The following is a 22579-nucleotide window of genomic DNA, read 5'->3' on the forward strand; positions in this document are numbered from 1 at the left end:
AGAAAGATGCAGTTCAGGAGATAAACAGTTAATAAGATTATGCGATATGAGATCGTTCCGTAACTCCCCAACCGGACTTCACCGGACAATGGCACCTTTTTAGTTACACCCAGCGTCACTACCCCCTCCTACCCTGCGAATTTCGAGCCCCGGGACGCCCCCGTTGCTTAGAACAAAGCGATAGAGTGAAATCTTTCCCCTGCGGTGTGCTGGGACGGCTCGCGGGAGAGCTCGTGGGTGATTTCCGTTTATATCATTAAGCAGAGGTTCAAACTCAAGTCCGAACACCACTGGCCACAAGCTTTGGGCTCTGCTCTCACGGAGAATATTTACTTATATAGCATATTTCATTTTAGATGAACTAGAAACAATGTTACATTTATAAAGTTTTATTTTGAAATGTAAGTCAATAGCAATTGGCTGGAGCCAGAGCCAATGGTGAAAGTCTTTGCGCAGAGGAGACCCCGCCCCATTTTGGAGGTTCTGCCCACTTTTGGAGTTCACGCCCCATTTTGGAGATCTGCGGTCTGCAGTTATAGCTACTTGGAGGACCTGCATTTTAACGGAGAAGTGCATTTGACTGCACAGTCGAGTACGCGAGCAAGCTCTCTTCAGAGCATTTCAAAAGCAGCATTTTCTGTGATCCTTTTAACATTGTTAATAGGCTAGTTATGTTTTTTTGACCAAGCAGTAATTACCACTGGAAGTGATTTTCAGAGTTATCTTCATCTATTATGAGGGTTTATTGTTGTGTATCTATATAAAATGAACAATATGTCATCCAGTTATGTCCATTAAGTGGGCCAATCAATAGAGTGATTTTCAGAGTTATCTTCATCTATTATGAGGGTTTATTGTTGTGTATCTATATAAATGAACAATATGTCATCCAGTTATGTCCATTAAGTGGGCCAATCAATAGAAATAAATTCTCATTCTGAACAATTATGGCTGTCACCTATCAAATAAAAAAGCATCTGTAATATCTGTACATATCATAACACGTATGCTTTACTAGAGTACATTGCTGGTCCCTTTGTTATAGATCAGCCCTTTTTACCCACCACATTTTGATTATCTGGGGCATTTTTGTCACTTTCAATAATGTTTTTGCTCCAAGTGCTGGCTACTGTTTGACCCTGCTTTAGATTTCAGTTAAAACGCGTTTGTCCTTGGTAAAAATTCAACCGTAAACAAGACTAAGAGTAGCTTGGAGGGTTCATTACTCCAGGTGCAGGAGGTATATTTCTGGCGTCTACCCCGAGGTTGCCTTGAATCATCTTAAGTGTTAATGAATAATGAATAGCTCTCTGAGCTATCATTAGACATTTTCCTGTGGTTTTTCTTTCATTTTTAAAAACGTTTGATAACTGTTGTTTAATAAGTAGGTTTGGTCCATAATTGCAATATAAGTGCACTTAAATATTCAACCAGTAATTCTGAAGTGACCCAAGTAGAATTTTAATGGGTTCCAGTATTATGAATATAGTCAGAGAGTGTGATGTTTTCCACTTAAATAGCTTGTCTCTCTGCGTTACTTTGCTGGTTTTAAGACTATTAGATATTTAGTATTACAATTACCCTTGAATATTCTGTGCTGACTTTTGTAGCGTTTGAGGTCAACACTCACTTGTTCTGTGGAAAATGTGTCCATGTTCTTCTTCCTTGTGTTTAAAGGCATAGTTCCCCCAAAAATGAAAATGATGTCATCATTTACTCACCCTCATTTCATTCCAAGCCTTCTGTTGAATGCACAAGAATGTCAGGGACAAACAGCATTGATTGCCTTGCATTGTATGGGCAAAATATATGGGCAACTCTTTTTTTTTTTTCTTTTTTTTTTTTTTTTTTAAGTATTTGTGTGTGTGTGTTCCAAAAAAGTTGGAAAGCCATACCAGTAAATGACGATAGAATTTTCATTTTTAGATGAACTTTAAACCACATCTTTGCAAACTGTATACAAAATACATACAGTTTTTGACTAAGTCGTGACTAAGAAAAGAGTACATGAAACATTGCCGGTAGCTGCATTTTGCTCGCAGATTGGTTTGTCTGTTTTACTGAGAATAGTTCTCAATCATTTTACTGTCATTTTGAAACAAAACAATCCGGCAGCCAGATCCATTTGAAATGAGCACAGTTACAGACATCTCTAGTCCTTGTTTTGGTTAAAAGCTTTGATTTAAACCGTAATGATCCTCTGTGATCATTAACCTGCTCGTCTAGAAGGAGATCTCTAATAGTCAGACATATACAGGACACAGGAGACACACATTTTCCCTTTAAATTTACCTCAGGCTTTTGTCTTAGCTCATCGTGGCTGCCTCTAGGTAGGGTAATGATGCATATAACCTGGGTGTAATTTTATTTCCAATTTCCATTGCTGTAGTTTTGCCCCAAACGATGTTATGCTTGCCGTGCGCAGTGGATGGCTGTGCGCTCCTAATGGCTCCTAAAATAGCCGTTCCCCCCCCCCCCCCCCCCATTTCATCAGATGAGGACAATTTACTTTGGAGACTTGTTACCCTGCTTTAGTTATTCATAGCCATTTTTAAGATGGATTGAAACTCTAGAATGGAACAAATGCAAGTCAATTCGTTCTCTACATTTGAATGTGGGCTAAACAACCACTGTGTACCTGTTCTGGACCGGCTGTGAGACACAATGGATCACTTTCAATTAGTTACTCTGGGGAGTTCACTCCATACTATAATGGCCCCTCATATTTCATGTTGATTGTTGTAACCCGTAGCAACAGGGTAGCCAATGGCTGGAAGATGCACCTGGAGAGGAGGGTTACGAGGATATTGGGGTGCAGTGGAATGAGAGCTGTTGTTCCTGCCTGGCTGCCTAAGTCCAGTGAGGGGTCTCGTACCCCTGGGGAGTGAATTATTACCTGTCAGACCTAGAACCTCTGCATCATCTATTATGCAGCCCTCTAGTGGGGGCAGCCAGCCCCAGCAATGCAGCGCGATCAGTGGGCCTTGGCCTTCAAACCTGGCCTCCTCTCTCCTGGTGGGTACAACTTGTGGCGTTCCAGCTATTATGAACATCTCCAGAAACTGTGAGTCCCTGCGTTATATACAAATGCGAGAATGCTAAATAGCCATACAGGTTTAAGATTCCAGCTGAGAGGTTGTGGCATCTCTGCCAGGCCTTCGTAATCTGCTGTAATGAATGGCATTATTGTGCTAAACTCTGTTATTAAGTTGTTGGTGGTCGATGATTTTAATTTGTCACACGTTCACACTTAAAGAAATTCTGTTGAAATCCTCAACAGAGTCCAAGTGCCAGTCCTATTCTTACTCTAGTCTGAGGCAGGCTGTGACGCCTCTGGGATATTTTTATTGGGTTGGCCAGATTGGGACAGTAAAAATCTCAGAGTGGCACAAAAAAAAGCCTGTAGCATTCAGACACTCTAGACTGCGTACACACTGATCATTTTTCATTCTAATTTACATTTATTCTTAAACAATACAAGGATACTGAGTGAATTCTAGCAGTGTAATGGCACAGCATTTACAGTCTGTGTTTTGCACTGTTAAATACGGTAGTATTACATGAATGGAAATTCATGTTTTAGAAAAAATAGGTTTTGTAAGATGCATATGTTTGTTTTGGGAAAACGTCAGGGTGGGTATGTATGTATGCAAAATCTTGGGATTTCTAAGTGGAAATTTTGTGCAGGCTCTGGAGCACCATTTAAGAATTCTGAAAGCTTTTTTGTATACAAACACTTTTAAGACAAAATCTATGCAAAGTTTTATACATGAGGCCCAATACTTTATCCAGTGTAGAGTTTCGATTTGGGAGGAAATTCAGTTTGTATTATGGCATAAATTGGTTGGTCCTTGTCTAAAAATATGTGTCTAGATGTATGTTTGTTTGTTTGCTTATTTATTTATTATTTAAATACAGTCTTGATGGTAGATGGGGAAAATGTTCATTCTTTAGAGATGTCAGTGGAGGCACGTGCTGTCACTGCTAGAAGAGCTAACACTTGGTTGGAAAGCCTGGGTGAGTAAGCACTGAACCCAGAAAAAAAAAATAATAATAAAAAGAGTAATGCAAACTGAGAGAGAGGACGAGTGTGTGTTGGATGTCACTTTGGACGAGTTACAGGCCTCAAACCTCAGCTCCCTTCAGCCTTTGGACAGCATGCCTGGCTTCCAGCAGCTTTGGAAGCCATTTTTCTGAAACTTTAACCTCTTGTCAAAACATCACACGCAGAACCACAGCAGCCACAGATGGAGAGAGACCGAGAACTGGCCACTCCTGCAAAGCACACTGAGATGGAGTGTGTCCAGACACTACACAAAGGCAGAGATATGTTTGCAAATTAAGAGAGATTAAACGCAAAAAAAGGAAAGGCAGATCGCTTGCTGAGTACAACAGCTTTGTTCACTACAAGATGATGTTTCAATCATTTCCATGTGTGTAATGAGTTGCATGTAGGTAAGACAAAATGGATTTGCAAATCCTCATCACTAACAGATGTCTGATGAGGTCCAAAGCGACTTTTTCTATTGCTTTTATGGCTATTATGACAAAATAGATATAACAGCGATTTGTGTTTCTCCTGTCAAAAGCTGTTGTCTCTTAGATGGAGATTATTAGTATTACAGGAATAATATTTTAGTTTGTTTTTATTTGTTTAATAATTTATTGATAATACAAATGCACCAATAATAAAATTCTGAATAAAATTTAATGGCTAACTAATAAATGACATATATAAAGTAGCATACTATTTTTTTATTTTATTTTTCAATGGTGTAGAATTTAAAAATAAAATAATTTTAAATCCAAATGTGAATTTGGATGTCAGAATATTATAATATACATTAAGAAAAATGGATCATTATGTGATTTGCTTAATATTACATTAAATAGTCCTATTAAATTATTAGTGTCTTTAAAGACTTTCAGTGAACATAGAAAACAAAGATATTTTTAAAAAATTACATTTGTGGAAGCGAGTATGCACAAATATAGAAATCCAACCAATACTAATAAATAAAATGATGACGACCAATATATTATGCATCTGTAATTAATAAGAAGGTATAAACCCATATTGTCTTTTATTCGATGACAGAATTTGATCCTGTAAATGAATTGAATATCATAACATTTTTTGTCACTTCTATGAAAACAAATACACCATGTGGATCACGTACTCATGCATGCATTGTGATTCATGAGGAAAGAAGTCGCTGCCTACACAAACTCTCATCTTTAAGAATGTAAGGCTAGCTGAGTAATAAGAGCTAAATGGAAACTGAGTGATAACAGTGTGAAATCGCTGAAGTGTGTCATTGTTTTTATTATTTCTTTTTTCTAGCAACTCTTCTTTCCACCTGATTATAGAGTCATGATTACCCCGTTTGCCTAATTTGAATATTCAACCATATCCTCAGCCACCAGACTCCACACAGACACCTTTTTGTACTCGTCACATTGGTATGCTAGAATTCAAAGCTGAGCTCACATCCATGGGCAAATGTGTCTAGAATGGCTTTCCTCCCTAAACCGCCATCCGAAGCCACCACCCCCCCTCTCATTCTCCCACCCCAACCTGCAATGCGAATTGCATCTCTCCGTTTTAATTACTTTTCTCCATACATACAGGTTATTGATTGTCTCACTCCAGGGTCGTGGGCTTGGGGTTGCTCCAGATTGTGCTTTAAATGATCTCTTAATCACTTTATAATGGAACAACTCTTCCTGCTGCATTGATTAGCTGCTTGTGCTGGAATTGTTGTGAGCCTTCAACTTTTTAATCTGGTTTTAAACTCTCAGGTGTCCTTTATAATATGTTCATTTTCCAGAATGCCTTGAGAAGGACGTTATGTTAACCATTCTTCCTACTTGTGGTGGAAGATAAAGCATTGTTCATACATGGATAATCTGATATATGTTATAATGAAGCGATTTATGTTGCTTTCATCATCCTCTAATTAATTTAGAGGATGGAATCTGATTTGAAGAGTGAGTGGTTTCCTCCTGGGGATGTGCAAAACTACACATTTTTAAAATCAACTAGTCGGTGGGTTGCCTGAACTGGAAGCCCTGGGTAATTAGACTGCTTTCAGGTTCACCTGATGGATTATTGGATGGGTTTCTTAGGGGGTGTTTACATTTGGTTATTATGTCCAAAAATGGCTAGACGGAGCACAATGGTAGGGCAGCTTTGTGCTTTGTGAATGTGGTGGGATTAATTTAAAGACTTTTCCAAGAGTGTATTTATTTATTTAGCAAATAAATAAAATATAACCACTATCGTGATGTTTTCTTTTAATCATATCATTTGGGGTTGCATATTTCATTGTGCATGCTAATTTTACTCTATTTTTACTTTTAAAATACCCTTGCCACCTAACGCTCACTTAAAATTAATCTAAAGAACACTTATAATTTAATAACAGTTTTAAATGTAATATTTAGTATCTCAAAATGGATATTTATTTTTTTATACTGTAATAATAATAACGGTATGATCGATGCCTTTTTCTCCTGTAGCTTTTCTCTTTTACATTATTAAGACTGAATAGTGTGGAAATTTAATGGCTTTGGTACAGTTAGTATATCAGCTTATTGCTTTCAGTCAGAATTTTTATATTGGTACATTCCTAAGACAAAACAGTCCGCCTCACTAATTGACTTGTCGGTTGGTGATTCTCAGTGTTTGGGTTAATGCCGGAACTGCCCATTGTTTCTGAAAAGTTCACAAAGCTCTCAAGCATGTGAACTTACAAATGGAGAGACACAAACATGAAGCATGACAGCAGGCAAACAAAAGCAGAAGGAAATCATTTATTCTCAGTTGTTCAGCATTATTGACAGCCTCTAAGCAAGAAAAAAGCCATTTTATATATGTATTTTATATTACTGGCATGACAGTGACCTTTAAGAGTCTTTCTGAGTGTTTCAGGTTTGTTTTGCTGTAAATTTTATAGGCGGCTATAAAGAGCATCTGAAATGCGCTCATCAGAGTCAGTGCTGGATAAATGACTTGACTGCCTCACTGCATGTTTTTAAAATGAAAATTTTTTATGGCTCTAAAGAGTGAAACGGAGCAGGAAATTACAGCCTGAAGATAAGGAGATTCTCCCTCTCACAGAGGCCGTGGAATCCCAAGGTACCGCAACACCACCTGTCACTCAACCAGGACTAGCTGCATTCATCAACTGCAAAACACAGCAGAAGTTTAAATTTGTTTTATGTGTGCTTTGGAGCGGGTGGGATTACTAAAACCTTGTATTGTGGAATAAATTATTGTGTATATACGATAAAAAAAATTAAATAATAAATATATATATATATATATACATAATATGCATGGAAAATAGTGATCGACTGATATTGATATTTTATAACCGATACCAATTATTTGCATGTTGAAAAGCAGCTGCAGCTCTTTCTTTCAAGCCCTGTAATGTCTTGGCTTTGTGTGTAAGTGTTTTAATTGGGTTTTTACTGAGTTAAACACAAGGAAACCGTGAGGTATGATTGCTCATGTGACTTACTATTAGTGATTGACCGATTATGATATTTTATAACCGATACCAATTATTTGTATATTTATGTGCCCGATAACCGATATGCAGAACCGATATTTATTTACTGTTATAAAGTAAATAAATGACTGAGTGAAGTAAGTCCATACTTCACTTTGGTTTCTCCTCCTTTCAGTCATCTTAAAAAAAAAAGTGTTGAAAATTAGCAGTCTTTCATAGTTAAATTGAATCTTCACATTACAACAATAAAAAAACCATTTTATTTAAAGCATCTTTAATACAATTTAGGGTGTTTTAAACAAGTGAATCTTGTTCAAAGTTACATGCTGTGGCCGTGCTGGAGCATTTCCTGAGCATCAACCCGGTGAGTGAACAGCAATATGAAAGCGGCTTCACGAGACTAATGATGAGCAAATATACAACAGAGAGAGAAGTAAATTTAGCGTTTTTATTTCCAACATGCGCCCATTCATGGCTGTATATTATTTAATTCACGCAAAGTTACGTCTTTATTGGGACAGGACTTGACGGATTATCTTACATGACTCTGTGAGTTCGTCTCTATTTCTTCGAGCCAAGCTGCATAAACTGCATATCAGGCATTTATGTAATACATCTCATTTGTGCAATAATGGCTGTTATGTTAAATAAAGTTTACTAACTACAGTAAATCAAGTACCCGTGCACGCCGTTGTTGTTGTCTTGTTTCACCTCAGATGCGCTGCAATGGTGATCCTGCACGCAATTCTCAAAACATCCACAAGATGTTTATCGGTGAATCCGATAAATATTAAATATCGGGAAAATATCGGTAACTCGATATATCGGTCGATCTCTAATGGAAAATGCATCAATGTCTTTGCATTATAAACCAAGTCACATTTATTTTATAGAAATATAGCACAAAAACTACTTTAAAACTGTTCACATTTGGCTGGGAATTATAAAACAACTGATAAATTGTTAAAGACAATCACCTTGGGACCAATGGATTTAAAGTAATTGCAAGAAAAATAGTTCTGAGAAAAGCATGATGTCACTTGGCTGATATTTTATATCTAATACGTTGGAATTTTAAGTGTGACTGAGTATAGTTGTTTTGCTGGGAATTAGCCTATATGAAAAAAATGGTTTATATAATAAACAAACATGCTGTAATGCCTAGTTTTGGATGATCCAGTAAAATATGATGAAATCTATCTTAATTCATTTGATTTATTTGGAACTTGAAGGATTCAAACAAAAGGATAAGATTATTCATAAGAAAAAGTCTGAAAAGTGGCTTCATATTATATAACACTTGAACAGTAAATCTATTATTGCAATTTTTTTTTTTCCTGATTTTAAAATCTGATTGGAAGAGCTGTTTGAAGTCTTTGTACACTAGCAAGTATACACACACACACACACACACACACCTATACCTCCATATCTGTGGAAGTCTATATTAATGCGGCTTGCCAGCTGTAAACATGTAAACTCTGCCGCCATGTGCCTTTAAGGATTAGTTCACCCAGAAATAAAAATTCATCATTTACTTCCCTTAATGTCGTTTCAAACTTGAATGTTCTTTGTTTTGTGGAGAAATGACATTTTCTATTTAATTAAAGTCAATGGGGTCCAGTGTGGTTGATTTGGAGCCCATTGACATTCATTGTGGACAAAAGCAGCTGAATCATTCTTGAAAATATCTTCTTTTGTGTTCTGCAGAAGAAACAATGTCATACAGGTATGAGACATGAGGGTGAATAAATAACAGAATTTTTATTTTTGGGGTTGATTTGTCCCTTTAATAAAACTCTGTCTTGTCACATAATGTAAACCACTCGTACCTGCTTGTACCCCTGCAAGTATATTTACTGTCATGCATACATTTAGTGTGCCGCTTTCGAATCCCTCTAATTTTCAAGCCCCCTATAAATAGAAAGTCTAGTATGACCTTTGTAGATACTACGAAGGCATTCTTGTGCAGTTCTGAGAAAGAGGCCGATCTGAAGGTTTAAAGCTCAGTATCTGCTTTGTATGTCTGAGCCAATTTCTGTGAGCGTGTGCAGATAACCTGGGTTTGGTTTGGACCCTGTCGAGTTTCAGATTAGAAGCAGATGTCCCTCTCGCACTATGTTTCTACAAACACACTTATAGAGACGGGGGTTATTTTTAGGCCTGGCTGTGGACGTGGGGGCCAGAATTCATACTTGAGGAAGGGGAATTCTTGAGGAATTGATAACCCCCCTGGCTCTTGGCCAAAGCGCTCGCTAACCCCCCCCCCACACACACACACACACCGCCTCACATTCCTCAAGTATGTCCCACCATTAACCATATGATGACTCAACTGTGCATGTGGGAAGGGAATGCATGTGTGCATGTACATCAGTCTTTTTTGGTCTTTTATCCTTTCAAGCTATTTGTGATATAACGGGTACCAGCAAATATCTCTCTCCCACAGACACACACACACACATTTCTGGTGTAGTGCTTTCAGGCTGCTTCATTTGATCTTGCTTTATTGCTTTCTCACATTATCTGTGTGTTGGCCTGCAGCTCATCCCTGCAGAGCAATCTCTGATGTATGAAAAACAACTTGCCATAAACACATTTCAACCACAGAGACTGATATTACCCCTAATGCATCTCTCACTACAGGCATATACCTAGATTGTCTCTCCTCCGCACCGCTCCTCCTCTCTCACTTTCACTCACTCTCTCTCTCTCACTCGCTCTCACTCTCTCTCTCTCTCTCTCTCTCTCCCTCCCTCCAGCCCCTTGTGTCATCATATAGTGATCACCGTGGATATTACTAGGGGGCGTTCAAGACTCCATGAAATAATCAAGTCTGCCCCCCATCCCACTCAAACCTCCCTCTAGACAGGCCCCCTAAAATATCTACAGTGTATCTCATCATCATATACTAACAGTAACTGGACTTCTTCCCCAGGGTGTGTCACATGGAATATATGAGCTTGAATATAGGGTGAAAATAGGCTTACAAATGTATTAGTTGGCTTTTAAGGTATTTTTTGCTCTGTGAAGCCCTTCTTTACAGCTCTTTCCCCCCTTCCAATTCACTGAATGGATACTGTGTTATGGCTGCATGATTTGGTCAACAAATTATATAAAATTTCGGCAAATATTGCAATAATTAAATTGGAAAAATATTGGCATTTACTCATTTGCTAAAGTAGTTTTTTTTATTAAATTAATAAATAATATTATTGTGTTAGTAATTTGTATAATTCCTCAAGTAAGGGGATTTTTTAAAATGTCAGAATACACATTATAAGCGCATTAATGCACATTAACTCACATTATAAGGCACATTATAAGCAAATTGGTGTTTGTGTGGAGACCGCTTTATCAGGAGATCCTTTATGTGATTTTATTCTAATTAATTGTGTAGTCCTAAATAGGTAGCATAATTTATATGTAAGAATATGAAAAAATAAATAAAATTTGAATGGCTATATCTCTGCTTTTGAGGTCACAACATGGGCAAGACGTTTTTAGACAGATACTTTAAATTTTGTGGCCTGTTAATTAACTGCTGGCTTAAGCGTACAGCACGTGACCATTCAATGTGTCCCTCAAAGCTCAATGAGCAAACCATTCAGCCACAGTTAACCATAGCGCTTAGTGATACAGCAATGCTGCTTTCAGTTCAGATTTAGATTATATTTTTTGGTTCTTTCTCAATTAGCATGATAATAGTGTGTAAATAGACGGGAAGAGCTAATCTCGTTCCTCTGTGACGATCAGCAGCTTTTTATCACATAGAATGTGGCATCAGTTAAACTAACATGCTGAACTGCTCTATAAATCTCTCGTATCACACACCACCAGCAGATGGGAAAGGGACAGTGGCAGATTGTACTTCACTTTAATAATATTATGTTTCTTTAGCGGAATCGTTTCCGCAGCTATTATTCTGTCGTAATAGTCTCCTGGTGCTTCTCGTTTAAAAAAATAAGAAGAGCTAGAAAGATAGAGACATCAGACCACCCCTGTAGTGTTTTCAGTAAAAATACTTTAAAAAACATTTGACCTCCTTTAGACAAAGTCTACATATTCCTCCTGACGCAGTCTGACTGGGTCGAAAGGTCAAAGGTTAAGCAGGAGCAGTGTGTCCTGAATACCAAAGCCATTGATTTTTCTTCCAGAGGGAAGTTGAAGGTGGAAGATGCCCAGGGTCAAATCGTTTGGACACTCCGAGGAAAGGAAAGGGGGGAATGGTGGTCTGACGTCCTCAACTAGGCTGAAACTGAATCCTGACCTAGATCTCTGCTTTTTTTTTAGGGAACGGAAACTACTTCTGCCAAGTTATTCCTGGCAAAAGGTAGTAAAGGTCTTAAAAAGTGGTCTGAATCATCAATGGATGTAGATGACTATTTTGAGATTTTAATCTTTTGCAGGTCAGAGATGTGTAGTTTGGTGTTTTTGACCATGCAGTGGAGAAGATCTGTGATAATCTCACTAAAGTATAAGACAAGTATGCATGATGTAATTAGAGGTCGACCGATATGGGTTTTTCACTGGCCGATGCCGATATTTAGAAATCAGGGCAGCCGATGGCCGATATATAATGCCGATTTTTTTGGTCGATATGTCTAGCCGATTTTCTTTTTTTTTTTCTTCTTTTCTTCATCTCATAAAAGTGAGTTTGAGTAAATGATTATTTCAGGGTACAAGATAGTAATAGTAGTAGTAGCCTAATTCAGAGTAATCAACCCTCTACATTGCGAGTAAATCACTCGCATATGCGACTAAATCTTACTCTGGGCGACTAAATAATGTCTAACATTAGCCATTGGCTAATAAATACTTAGATTTTACACGCCAGTATGTGTGTGAGAGGCGTTCAACACAGATTTTCACTCGATAAACACGCTGACTGAGTGCTTGAGTTTCGCTCTCCGTCAAGAGATCTGTACTATTTAGATGCGCTCAATGGATCATGTCATGTACTCAATGGATGTGCAGTATTTAGCACGCAGCACGCCTGCATTTGACGTACCGTAAACTAGTATGAAGGCCCACGACTCGCCGTCGCTTTACTGATAGCGCTGTGTTTCTCACACATGCAAAGAGAGAGAGCGAGAGTCTTGCATACCATGCTGAATCAACACGCTACATGTAAACCATATTCTTTGTTGTATTCCTGTCAAAATAACAGAGGTCATTTAGAATTATTCAGCTTTTAAGAACAAGCAGAAGATATGCCGGTTTCTTGGCAGTGGGCGGAGCTAATGCGCGAACAGCTCTCGTTGGCTGGCGCTCATCTATTACCATCCCTGTTTTGATTTCAGCAAATCAGTTCGAGCGAACGCTGACAGCGTGATTAATATTCATGAACCCAGCAGATAATAGTAGTAGTAGTAGTAGTAGTAGTAGTAGTATCTTTTAATAATAATTACTATTACCTAGGGCTGGACAATAATTCAATATCAATATGTATCGCGATATATATTTTTTTCAATAACGATGATATGGTTTTTAAACACTTTTCCGATATTTCAATATAGCCTACATTACCAGTGTTTCCCATACATTGATTTATTTGTGGCGTTTCACTTCATTGAATAAACATGAACACTGCATGTTTTAAAATCAAAACTTGTCGCGGGTGTTTTATATGACTGTATCTCTAAACGGAAAGGGCTGTCTTTAGAAAAGTTTCGATGGTATTTTTATTTGATCTAATAAAGAAGTGTTCATGAGCGGAGCTGATTTTATTACAGCCATTACTGGAGTAACCGCTAGTTCAACCGCTCTTAAAGCGCCTCCTGCTGGCAGAGAATCAGTTTGCTCTTTTCATACTTTTTATACTGGCTGTCAGCCTACACTACCAGTCAAAAATTTTTGAACAGTAAGATTTTTAATGTTTTTTGTCTTTTTTAAGAATTATCTTATGCTCACCAAGCCTGCATTTATTTGATCCAAAGTACAGCAAAAATGTTTTAAAATATTTTTACTATTTAAAATAACGGCTTTCTATTTGAATATATTTTAAAATGTAATGTATTCCTGTGATCAAAGCTGAATTTTCTGCATCATTACTCCAGTTTTCAGTGTCACATGATCCAGAAATCATTCTAATATGCCGATTTGCTGATTATCAATATTTAAAACAGAATTATTTTTTTTCAGGATTCTTTGATGAATAGAAAGACTTAAAGATCAGCATTTATCTGAAATAAAAACCTTTTGTAATGTTATACACTATTCCATTCAAAAGCTTGGAGTCAGTATGAAATTATAGAAATGAATACTTTTATTTAGCAAGGATGATTTAAATTGATCAAAAGTGATGATAAAGACATATATAATGTTACAAAAGATTTCTATTTCAGATAAATTCTGTTCTTCTGACCTTTCTATTCATCAAAGAAACCTGAAAAAAATCTTAAGTTTTCAACATAATAATAAATGATTTTTGAGCAGCAAATCAGAATAATCACTAGTTCTATCATTAAATAGTGCTTAATTATCATAATATCATAATATAATGCTTGATTGGCTGAAGTTAAGAGTGCACATTCAGTTATTTAAGAAGCTGTTCCATTTTACATAGATAAGCTGATTGGGTGGAATCGTGTGTGTGTGTGTGTGTACCTACTTAACCATATTTTGGGGACAAATTTGTACCCAAAATTGAGCAAAACCTGACAAAATCGTCAAAAACCTCAATTTGTTGATGTCCTCATTTGTAAAACTGTTATAAAAATAGCGTGGCCGAGCGGTCTAAGGTGCTGGATTAAGGCTCTAGTCTCTTCGGGGGCGTGGGTTCAAATCCCACCACTGCCAGGACAGCCTTTTTGGATAAGTCGTGGCCTAATGGTTAGAGAGTCGGACTCGTAACTCAAAGGTTGCGGGTTCGAGTCTCGTACCGGTATGGATTGTAGGTGGGGGGAGTGAATGTACAGCTCTCTCTCCCACCTTCAATACCACGACTGAGGTGCCCTTGAGCAAGGCACCGAACCCCCAACTGCTCCCCGGGCGCCGCAGCATAAATGGCTGCCCACTGCTCCGGGTGTGTGTTCACGGAGTGTGTGTGTTCACTGCTGTGTGTGTGCACTTTGGATGGGATAAATGCAGAGCACTAATTCCTAGTATGGGTCACCATACTTGGCCACATGTCACGTCACGTTTAGGTTAAAAAGTGTATATCTGTATATAAAAACAATCGAAGTCTATGTAATGTCCCCATTTAGATAGCTAAGTAAACGTGTGTGTGTGTAAAATAGTATATCAGTTTGGCGAGTAAACAAAAAAAAATGTACTAGCCAATGGCGATTATATTGCCAACTTGCCAAGGTGTGCGTAGAGGGTTGGTAATAATACATGGGTCAAAACTTAAGCACCTGCTCAAAACAGTTCTGAAGCATGCTTTTTGTTTATGTCTGCTGACAGACAGCAGTGTTTCCCACAGACTTGCAAATGCAAATTCATTCTACGCCAGCAGGAGGCGCTGGTGGATCGGGAGATATAGCGGTTTCCCCGGTAACAGCTGTAAGCTAATAAGCACTGTGACTGTGCTCACAAACGCTACTTTATCAGGCATTACAGGAAAGACGAAATGAAAATGACACCGAAGCTTTTCTGAAGACGGTTGGTTCTTTTCAAAGATACATTCATATAAAAACACCCGCGCTGCATTTTAATTTTGAAACGTGCAGTGATCAGTTTATTCAACGAAGTAATAACTCAATGTATGGGAAACACTGGACACTGCTATAAGTCAAATGGCCAAGTGATAACAAAAATAAAAGTTTTATAAAAAAAAAATTATTTAGACAAAATTGAAAAGAAACTGTAGCATTTGTCTCTGCATTGGACACACAATCCTTCAGGTTCTGCATAGTGTGTGTGTGTTTCCTGATGTGTATTTTGGTGAGATGATGTCCATGCGTTATTTATCTTTAGTAATACTCCCCAGCGATCTCCTCTCTCCAGAGATTTATCTGGGATGGTGAGACCTCCCGCCTCAGGCACTCTGACTTAATCAAACTTCAGCGGCTCAGCGATTAGACGTTCCTTTCAGGAGCTTCTCTTGGCTTGGGAGAAACTCAGTTTGTGCACATTTCCTCGTGGTTTGCATGGATTTGGTTTGTGTCTTTAAATAGATGCTAAGGAGAAGCCAAAAATTAGCATTTGCAGGGAAAACTATAGCTAAACATATGCTGTATTATTCGCGGGTGACTTAAATAAGCAGCAATACTTGAGTACAGGGGCCAGTTGCATAAACTTAGCCACCATGTTAAGACTATGTCTTAAGAACTAGTTTGACCAACTAGCAGTTGCCAAGGGGTAATCAGTCTTACTTTTCCAATACAAATAAGACCAATCTACCTTTTCATAACTGAATTAAAAAAGTTATGAACAGTTTTGAAGAAAAAAATTAGATGACTAACTTTTTAAGACTAGTCTAAACCGTTTATGCAACCGGCCCCAGAGCTGTAAAAGTTTTGAAGTAAGACCAAGCCAAGCTAGAGTAATAAAGTCTCTCTCTACAGTTAATCTAAGCACATAGATGCTGGAACGCTGCCTATGGCTCACTTAGATTTGTTTTGTCGTAAACGTTTCCAGCATATTTTTTTCCCCTACTTTTTTCCTCTTTCAGATATAAATTTAGACTTGGGTGAAATTCTTTCTGAATGACCACATGCATATTTTAAAAAGGATTACTTTATTTATTTGTCCCTAGGGAAATTTGTCTTGGACATACAAGAATACATAGAATTATAACAACAACAACACACACACAAAAATACAACATAAGTGCCTTCAATACCTGCAACACCTTAATTTCACCCCCACCTTTTGTCCTGAGTTTAGGAGATTCACCGATAAAGGAATGAAAGGTTTTATACCTATTCAGGTATCTTTTCTGGCATTTGGTTGTAATATTGCTGTTTTTTTTTAAAAATGGAACTCCAGTTGTATGCTGAAGTCCACAGTGGTACAAGACTCCTGTTTGTTTGTACTGCATTTTACCTTGGAAAAAACCCCCACTGGATCTGACTCAGAATGGACTAACTGGCAGTAAGGCTCTGGCTGAACTCCTAAAAAGCATCACATAACCTCTAAATATTATTGATGCACTTAAGTTGTTTTTCTTTGGTTCTATTCAGTGCGCTCCTGGCTAGAGTAATGTAAAATGTATCAGCATCATGGACACAAATTATGAGGGTTTTTTTTTTTTAGAGAAGTTGTAAAAAAAAAAATACAGGATGGATGGTTTAGCTGTTAGCCCTTTCGTCCCCGACAGCCTCGGCGTGAACTCTGAGGAGTGAAGGGTGATCAGCTGGCCAGGGTTCTTATCACGGTTTGCACTTTAAAAGCCTTTGAGGAATGTTGGCAGAACGCCACCCGTATTCTGCTCGCTGCAGACAGTGGGTTTACAAGGACTGTGCTTGGAGAAACATTCTTGTGTTGAAATGCTGATCTAGGATCAGGTTTCCTGGTCCTCTGCACTAGTTGTAAAGATGTAACTGTAAAGATTTTTTTTTTTGCATTGATGCAGACAAGGTGTACTTTGTGGTGTTTGCTCTGAAGTTGCAAAGTCCATTGCGCTTAAATTTATGATGCTTTAAAAAAGCACTCGATGGCCTAGGACCTAAATACATTGCAGATATGTTCACTGATTATAAACCTAACAGACCACTCAGATCATTAGGATCGAGTCAGTTAGAAATAAGCACAAAACAAGGGGAGTCCGCTTTTAGTTATGTCGCCCGCAGTTGGAATCAGCTTCCAGAAGAGATCAGATGTGCTAAAACATTAATCACATTTAAATGCAGACGCAAAACTCATCTGTTTACTGAATGAGCACTGTGTGATGTCCGAACTGATTGCACTATATTTTATGTATAATCATTTTCTATTCTTAACTGTTTTAAATTCCTTTTAAACCTCTTAAATCAATTTTTAAATCATTTTCAAAGTTTTAAATTCCTTGTTTTATTGTTGCGTTTCATTTCTTTTATGCAAAGTACTTTGAATTACCATTGTGTATGAAATGTGCTATATAAATAAACTTGCCTTGCCTTGCCTATTATTTAAATAACATATTTTTTAAAGAACACTTTACTTCAATACCACAGCAAAACTAGTAGCATATAGGGATGGAATGATTCACTCAACTCACAATGCGATACAATTCATGATACTGATTTCTCAATACAATTTTCTCACAATTTTTTTTTTATTTAAGAAATGAGATTTAAGACAAATTATAAATGAAAAGGTGTGCTTTTATTATTTCCGAGACCAAATGCTGCATATTTCTTTGTGAAATTGAAATATGTTAAATAATAAAAACTAACTTGAAATTTTAAAGCAAATCCCAAATCAAACAAATAAATACAAATGAAAGACATCTCTTCATATAAACAAAAGATTTGCCTGTGCTCTTTACATTTAAAAGCAGAGGCAACCACTGCATTATAATTGCACTTGAGATTTCTTTCTCCACTGTTTACATTCAGTTAAGACATAACCGACTGTGTTTACAAGAATAACTGCAGAGATGGTTATTTTGAGAGAATTTTGTGTGTATGTGTCCATTCAGTTGTAAGGATACGCAAAAGAGGAATCAATTCTGTATTCGCGCGCTGTCTGAAACACGGGAAACAGTGTGCGAGTACCGAATTGAATTCTCTTTTGCGTATCCTTACAACTGAATGGACACATACACACAAAATTTAAAAGCCTCTTCAAGTGCTTGAATGGTTTAAAATGCTTGAATGTTTAAGTCGGCAAGACTTAGAAACACGTGTAAATGACGTTGGGCGAGCCCTGAGTCATACAAAAGATTTGTGTGAAAATTTACATTGTTTAGTAATAATCTTCAATAATCGCTTCCAGTGATTTGTTAACCACAATGAGTGAATTGAACTACAGAGCAGGATCAGTCATATTCCTGAATGAATTGTTTTGTTCAATTTATGGAAAGGATGAACCGGTTCAGAGGAAAAAGCTAGCTCTAAAGAATAATTTATGAACTAGATTGAACCGGTTCTTGAATCTAACTCAGTGATTCGGTTCCAGTGAATTATGGACTTTGTAAAAATGTCAGTCTGTTCCTCACAAAATGACTTGAAGACTTTTTATCCTTTTTTAAGCTTAATATACTGGTCACTATAAAGACCTGTATGAAGATTCTTCAAAAATATCTCTAATTTTTTATGTTCCACCGATAAAACTAAACAGCATATGGGTTTGGAGCAGCATGAGAGTGAGTAAATAATGGCAGAATTTTCATTTTTGAGTGAACTATCTATTTAAATGCCAGATTTTATCTTGGATTTTCCACACTGAGCTTTGGATTTCACCCAAATCCAGTCTTTTGCTTTGAGACGCTTTGAGAGTACAAGCAGAGATGATTTCTGTCCGGCACTGACCAGGTGATTCTGGTCTTCTGGCTGTCATTTTAAATCGAACAACAAGTGATAAAATGCTTTCTAAATACTGAATGTTTGTATAATTGCCACTTTTACAAACTCCGGCTGTTCATTATTACTTGAGCTATATAAAAGCCATTTAACAAATGCAGGTATAATGCTGTAGAATTCGCCGAATTAAGAGGCCACTCTACATGAGCATAACTAATTCACATTGCCCTGGAGGGGATTTGCAATATTAAACATGGCTGTTATTGGATAAATTTTTCTTTTTTGTAATTCATATTGCTGTCTGGTGACACAGGCAGTTGGAGTACTGCATTCCCTGTGTCTGCAGCCTGTCTTTATGCAAAACAAAATGGAGCAAAAGACAGATAGAGAGTAAGGAGCATAGAGCGAAAGAGAGACTGACATGGAGGGAGATAAACAGAGACAGACGGACCGACCAAGAGAATAAGGAAATGCAGCGGAGAGGAGACAGGCAGTGAGATTTGTGGAGACTCGGGTGCTGTCAATAAGGAGCTGGCTTGAGCTAGTGTCTCATTCTCACACAGCAGATTGGAAGAGCAGATTGCGCTCTGAGATGCCCTGAGATTTGGGCAGCTTCTGATGGGGGATTTGTAGAGATTTGGTTAGAAATCTGCCCATAATGAATGTTAAGTGAAAAGCGCCTCCTTCATCTTCTCAGCAAAGACATTGTTTTCTCTGAGCGCTTGTTCTGTTAGTTTTGGCTTGGTGTCTAAGTGTCACAGTCCTGAGATGACAGTCTATAGCTTCATTTAACTGGTATGTGCAGATCACACAAACAGACATTTTATGAATGAAAAGGCCTCATTTGTTTGTCTGTGGAGACAATAGATGAGAACATGTTCTTCAGATGTAACAGAAACTTTGGTGGGAGTTTTTGGTGTTTTCTATGGCTGTCACGTTTTGTTAAAGTTTTGGCCACTTTTGTGTCCCACTTTGTGTATTAATCATAGTATTTGTTTTGATAAATTAATGCTTTTTATTCAGCAATAATGCATTAAATGCATCAAAAGTGACAGTGATTTAAGTATAGTAAGTAACATTTATAATGTTACAAATGATCTCTATTTCCAATAAATGCTGTTGTTTTGAACTTTCGATCCATCAAAGAATCTTGGAAAAAAAGTTTCATGATTTTCAGAAAAATATTAGCACAACCTTTTTTACCATTCATAATAATAAGAAATGTTTCTTGAGCACCAAATCTGCGTTTATCAGAACGTGCATTTTAAGTGTGTGTGTGTGTGTGTGTGTGTGTGTTTTCTTTTTTCAATGAAACTCCAAAATTGAGCAGTTATGGTCAACTCAAAAGTTTTATAAATTTTTGTCTTTGTTCTTAGGTCGGTTGTGGAATGTCACAACTTTCTTAAGCGATCCAGCACTTTACCCTCAGTTTAATCACCTGACTGCAGTCCTGCTGTCTGATTGGATCATCTTTTGAGGTAAGAACCTATGGGAAGAAGTTTGTTGATTTGGTGAAAGTCACTTGAATGATTGATTCCGTTTTCTCCTCACGTCCTGCTCTTTTGTTGAAATTTGCTTGAAGTATAAGTTGAGCCCCTCTGAAGGACAATGACTTGATTTGACAGAAAATTGAAATATCATCCAACTTCATTATTTTGGCTGGACTATTCACCTGAGGCCATCACATGGGGGGACAGCGTCTGTCAATTTTTAGAAGAATACAAATATAATTTAAAAGAAACATCTGACAATCTGTCAGACAATCTGTTTAAATGAAGTCTCATGGCGAGCAGGCGACAAACGATAGAAAAGTATCACAGTTGGACAGGGTAACAGGGAGGTGGGCAGATTTTCAAACAAATCGGAAAAGAGAAACAAGCAGACGACTGAATCGGAGAGAGATCACTTAAGAGAAGACAAAACAGATGAGACAGGAGACTTGACATGAAGAGTGGGAAAAAATCTGCTGGAAACACGCATGCATCACAGCGCACCTGTGCAAGGCCCTTTTACTCATGCCCCCTGTCTACCAAGATATCCCTTTGAGATCAAGACACATCCCACAACACTGGGCGCAGGGCTGGTGGTGACAGGCTCTGTCGGTCGGCTGAGGGGAGCAGATGGCTGACCAGATGCAGGGTTGCGTTTGACCTTGGGCCCTGTGGAAGGCTAAACATCATAGGCATCCGCCGGTGCTTCTACCTTTCTGCCGCTCCATGGAGCCGCTGCTCTGCTCTGACAGCTTATGGTTGTTTTATTTAGATGAGCCATATGGAGGCATTATGTGCTCCATCGTTTAGCTGCTATCGCTATTCCCAGTGTAGTTTATCACCCACTGTGTATTCAAACAAAGACGAGTTCAAGTCCCCCAGACTGTCCGTGACAGTTGAGATACGCCATAAGATATGACTAATCGCATTCAGGTCTGTGCTCGGACAGAAAGGGGTGGCAGAATTATAATTGGGTTCAGCTGATGCAGACTTGATGGAAGGGATCTTTAGTAAGTCAGCAACAGCTTCATTTATAAGCACGTATGCCAGCTGCCATGCAACAGTTTACCCAGAATTATTCTCTCACTAAGGTCATTGCAGTGTTTCCTTCAGGGGAGCATCCGTTTCCTAATGGCTTGATGGCTTTTAGCACACTGTTACCAAGTGCAATGTCTACTGATTTATTAATTTTTTTTTCATGTAAACACTTGTGGTCACAGATATGTGCCCTGCTAATGGTTCCAAGTACCCAGTCTCTTTCAGTCTCTCAGTTTTCCTCAATAACTCATTGAACCATTCATTCAGATTTTCACTTTAAGGAGTGGCGTTGACATCGTAAGAGATGCTGATAGATGATTTTGGAACTCAGTACAGACGTTGAGGCCATGTTGTGCTCCTCCACTTTTTAATCTTCATTCATGTTCATCAAAGTACAATTTACTCTCCAATCTCAGAAGATAGCTGTTCAAACACTTGGTGATACAAAAGACAGAAGTGAGCTTATTTTCTTCATTTTTTGAGTTTTGAATCAAATCATTTGATGGTTCCCTTTCATGGGAACTTCGAACTGCGTCCTCTAGGGGTCGCTATGGGGAACGCCTCGTCGTGACTCGTATCTGAAGCATACATTGAAAAAACACCAACTCGTTGGCCGGCGACAGCCATGACGTCACTACCGGTGCGACTACAGTATAAATCGGTGCCGGGAGCTACACATCGTTCACTTCTTCGTCTGAAGCTTGCGTCCGCAGCATGGCAAGAAACCTAGAGGACGCAGTGTCTCGTTCCCTACTCAGGGAACCATGGTTACATAAGTAACCCGAGACGTTTTCCGGCAGGCTCAAAAACAAGCATTCATTGTAACCTCAAGCCTACCTAACAATTGGAATAATCTTAAATGTCAATTCTGGCTCCACGTCATCTCCCCCCCCCACTCCCCCCACCCCCCAAAAAATCTTCCTCTCATAAGAGGTTTATTTAACTACAGGGCAGCTGAATGGGCAGATGCCAGCAGAGGGCTTGGTCCACCATAGCTTTTTACTGATTTATAAATTCTCTCTCATGGTTTATCACTCTCATTAATGTCAGCACCTGCTGTAGCGGGGCTCTGTCTGTCTGCCCGCGGGCCCTGCAGCTGTGCACTGAGCTCAGGCAAACTGCAGTGCCCATCAGTTCTGCT

General features: G+C 38.2%; 1 protein-coding gene across 3 annotated transcripts in view; it reads left to right on the top strand.

The window, feature by feature from the left end:
* LOC107597993 (semaphorin-6D-like) overlaps window positions 1-22579 on the top strand; it is a 186490-nt gene that overhangs the window by 7514 nt on the left and 156397 nt on the right. For all 3 annotated transcript variants that reach the window (XM_016289221.1, XM_016289224.1, XM_016289222.1), the window contains exon 2: window positions 20287-20388. The gene's annotated coding sequence lies outside the window, so the exon portion shown is untranslated. The remainder of the gene's footprint in view (window positions 1-20286; window positions 20389-22579) is intronic.

This window comes from Sinocyclocheilus grahami, unplaced genomic scaffold, assembly GCF_001515645.1.
Source record: "Sinocyclocheilus grahami isolate Dianchi unplaced genomic scaffold, SAMN03320097.WGS_v1.1 scaffold242.1, whole genome shotgun sequence".
In the NCBI taxonomy this organism is placed as follows: Eukaryota; Metazoa; Chordata; class Actinopteri; order Cypriniformes; family Cyprinidae; genus Sinocyclocheilus; species Sinocyclocheilus grahami.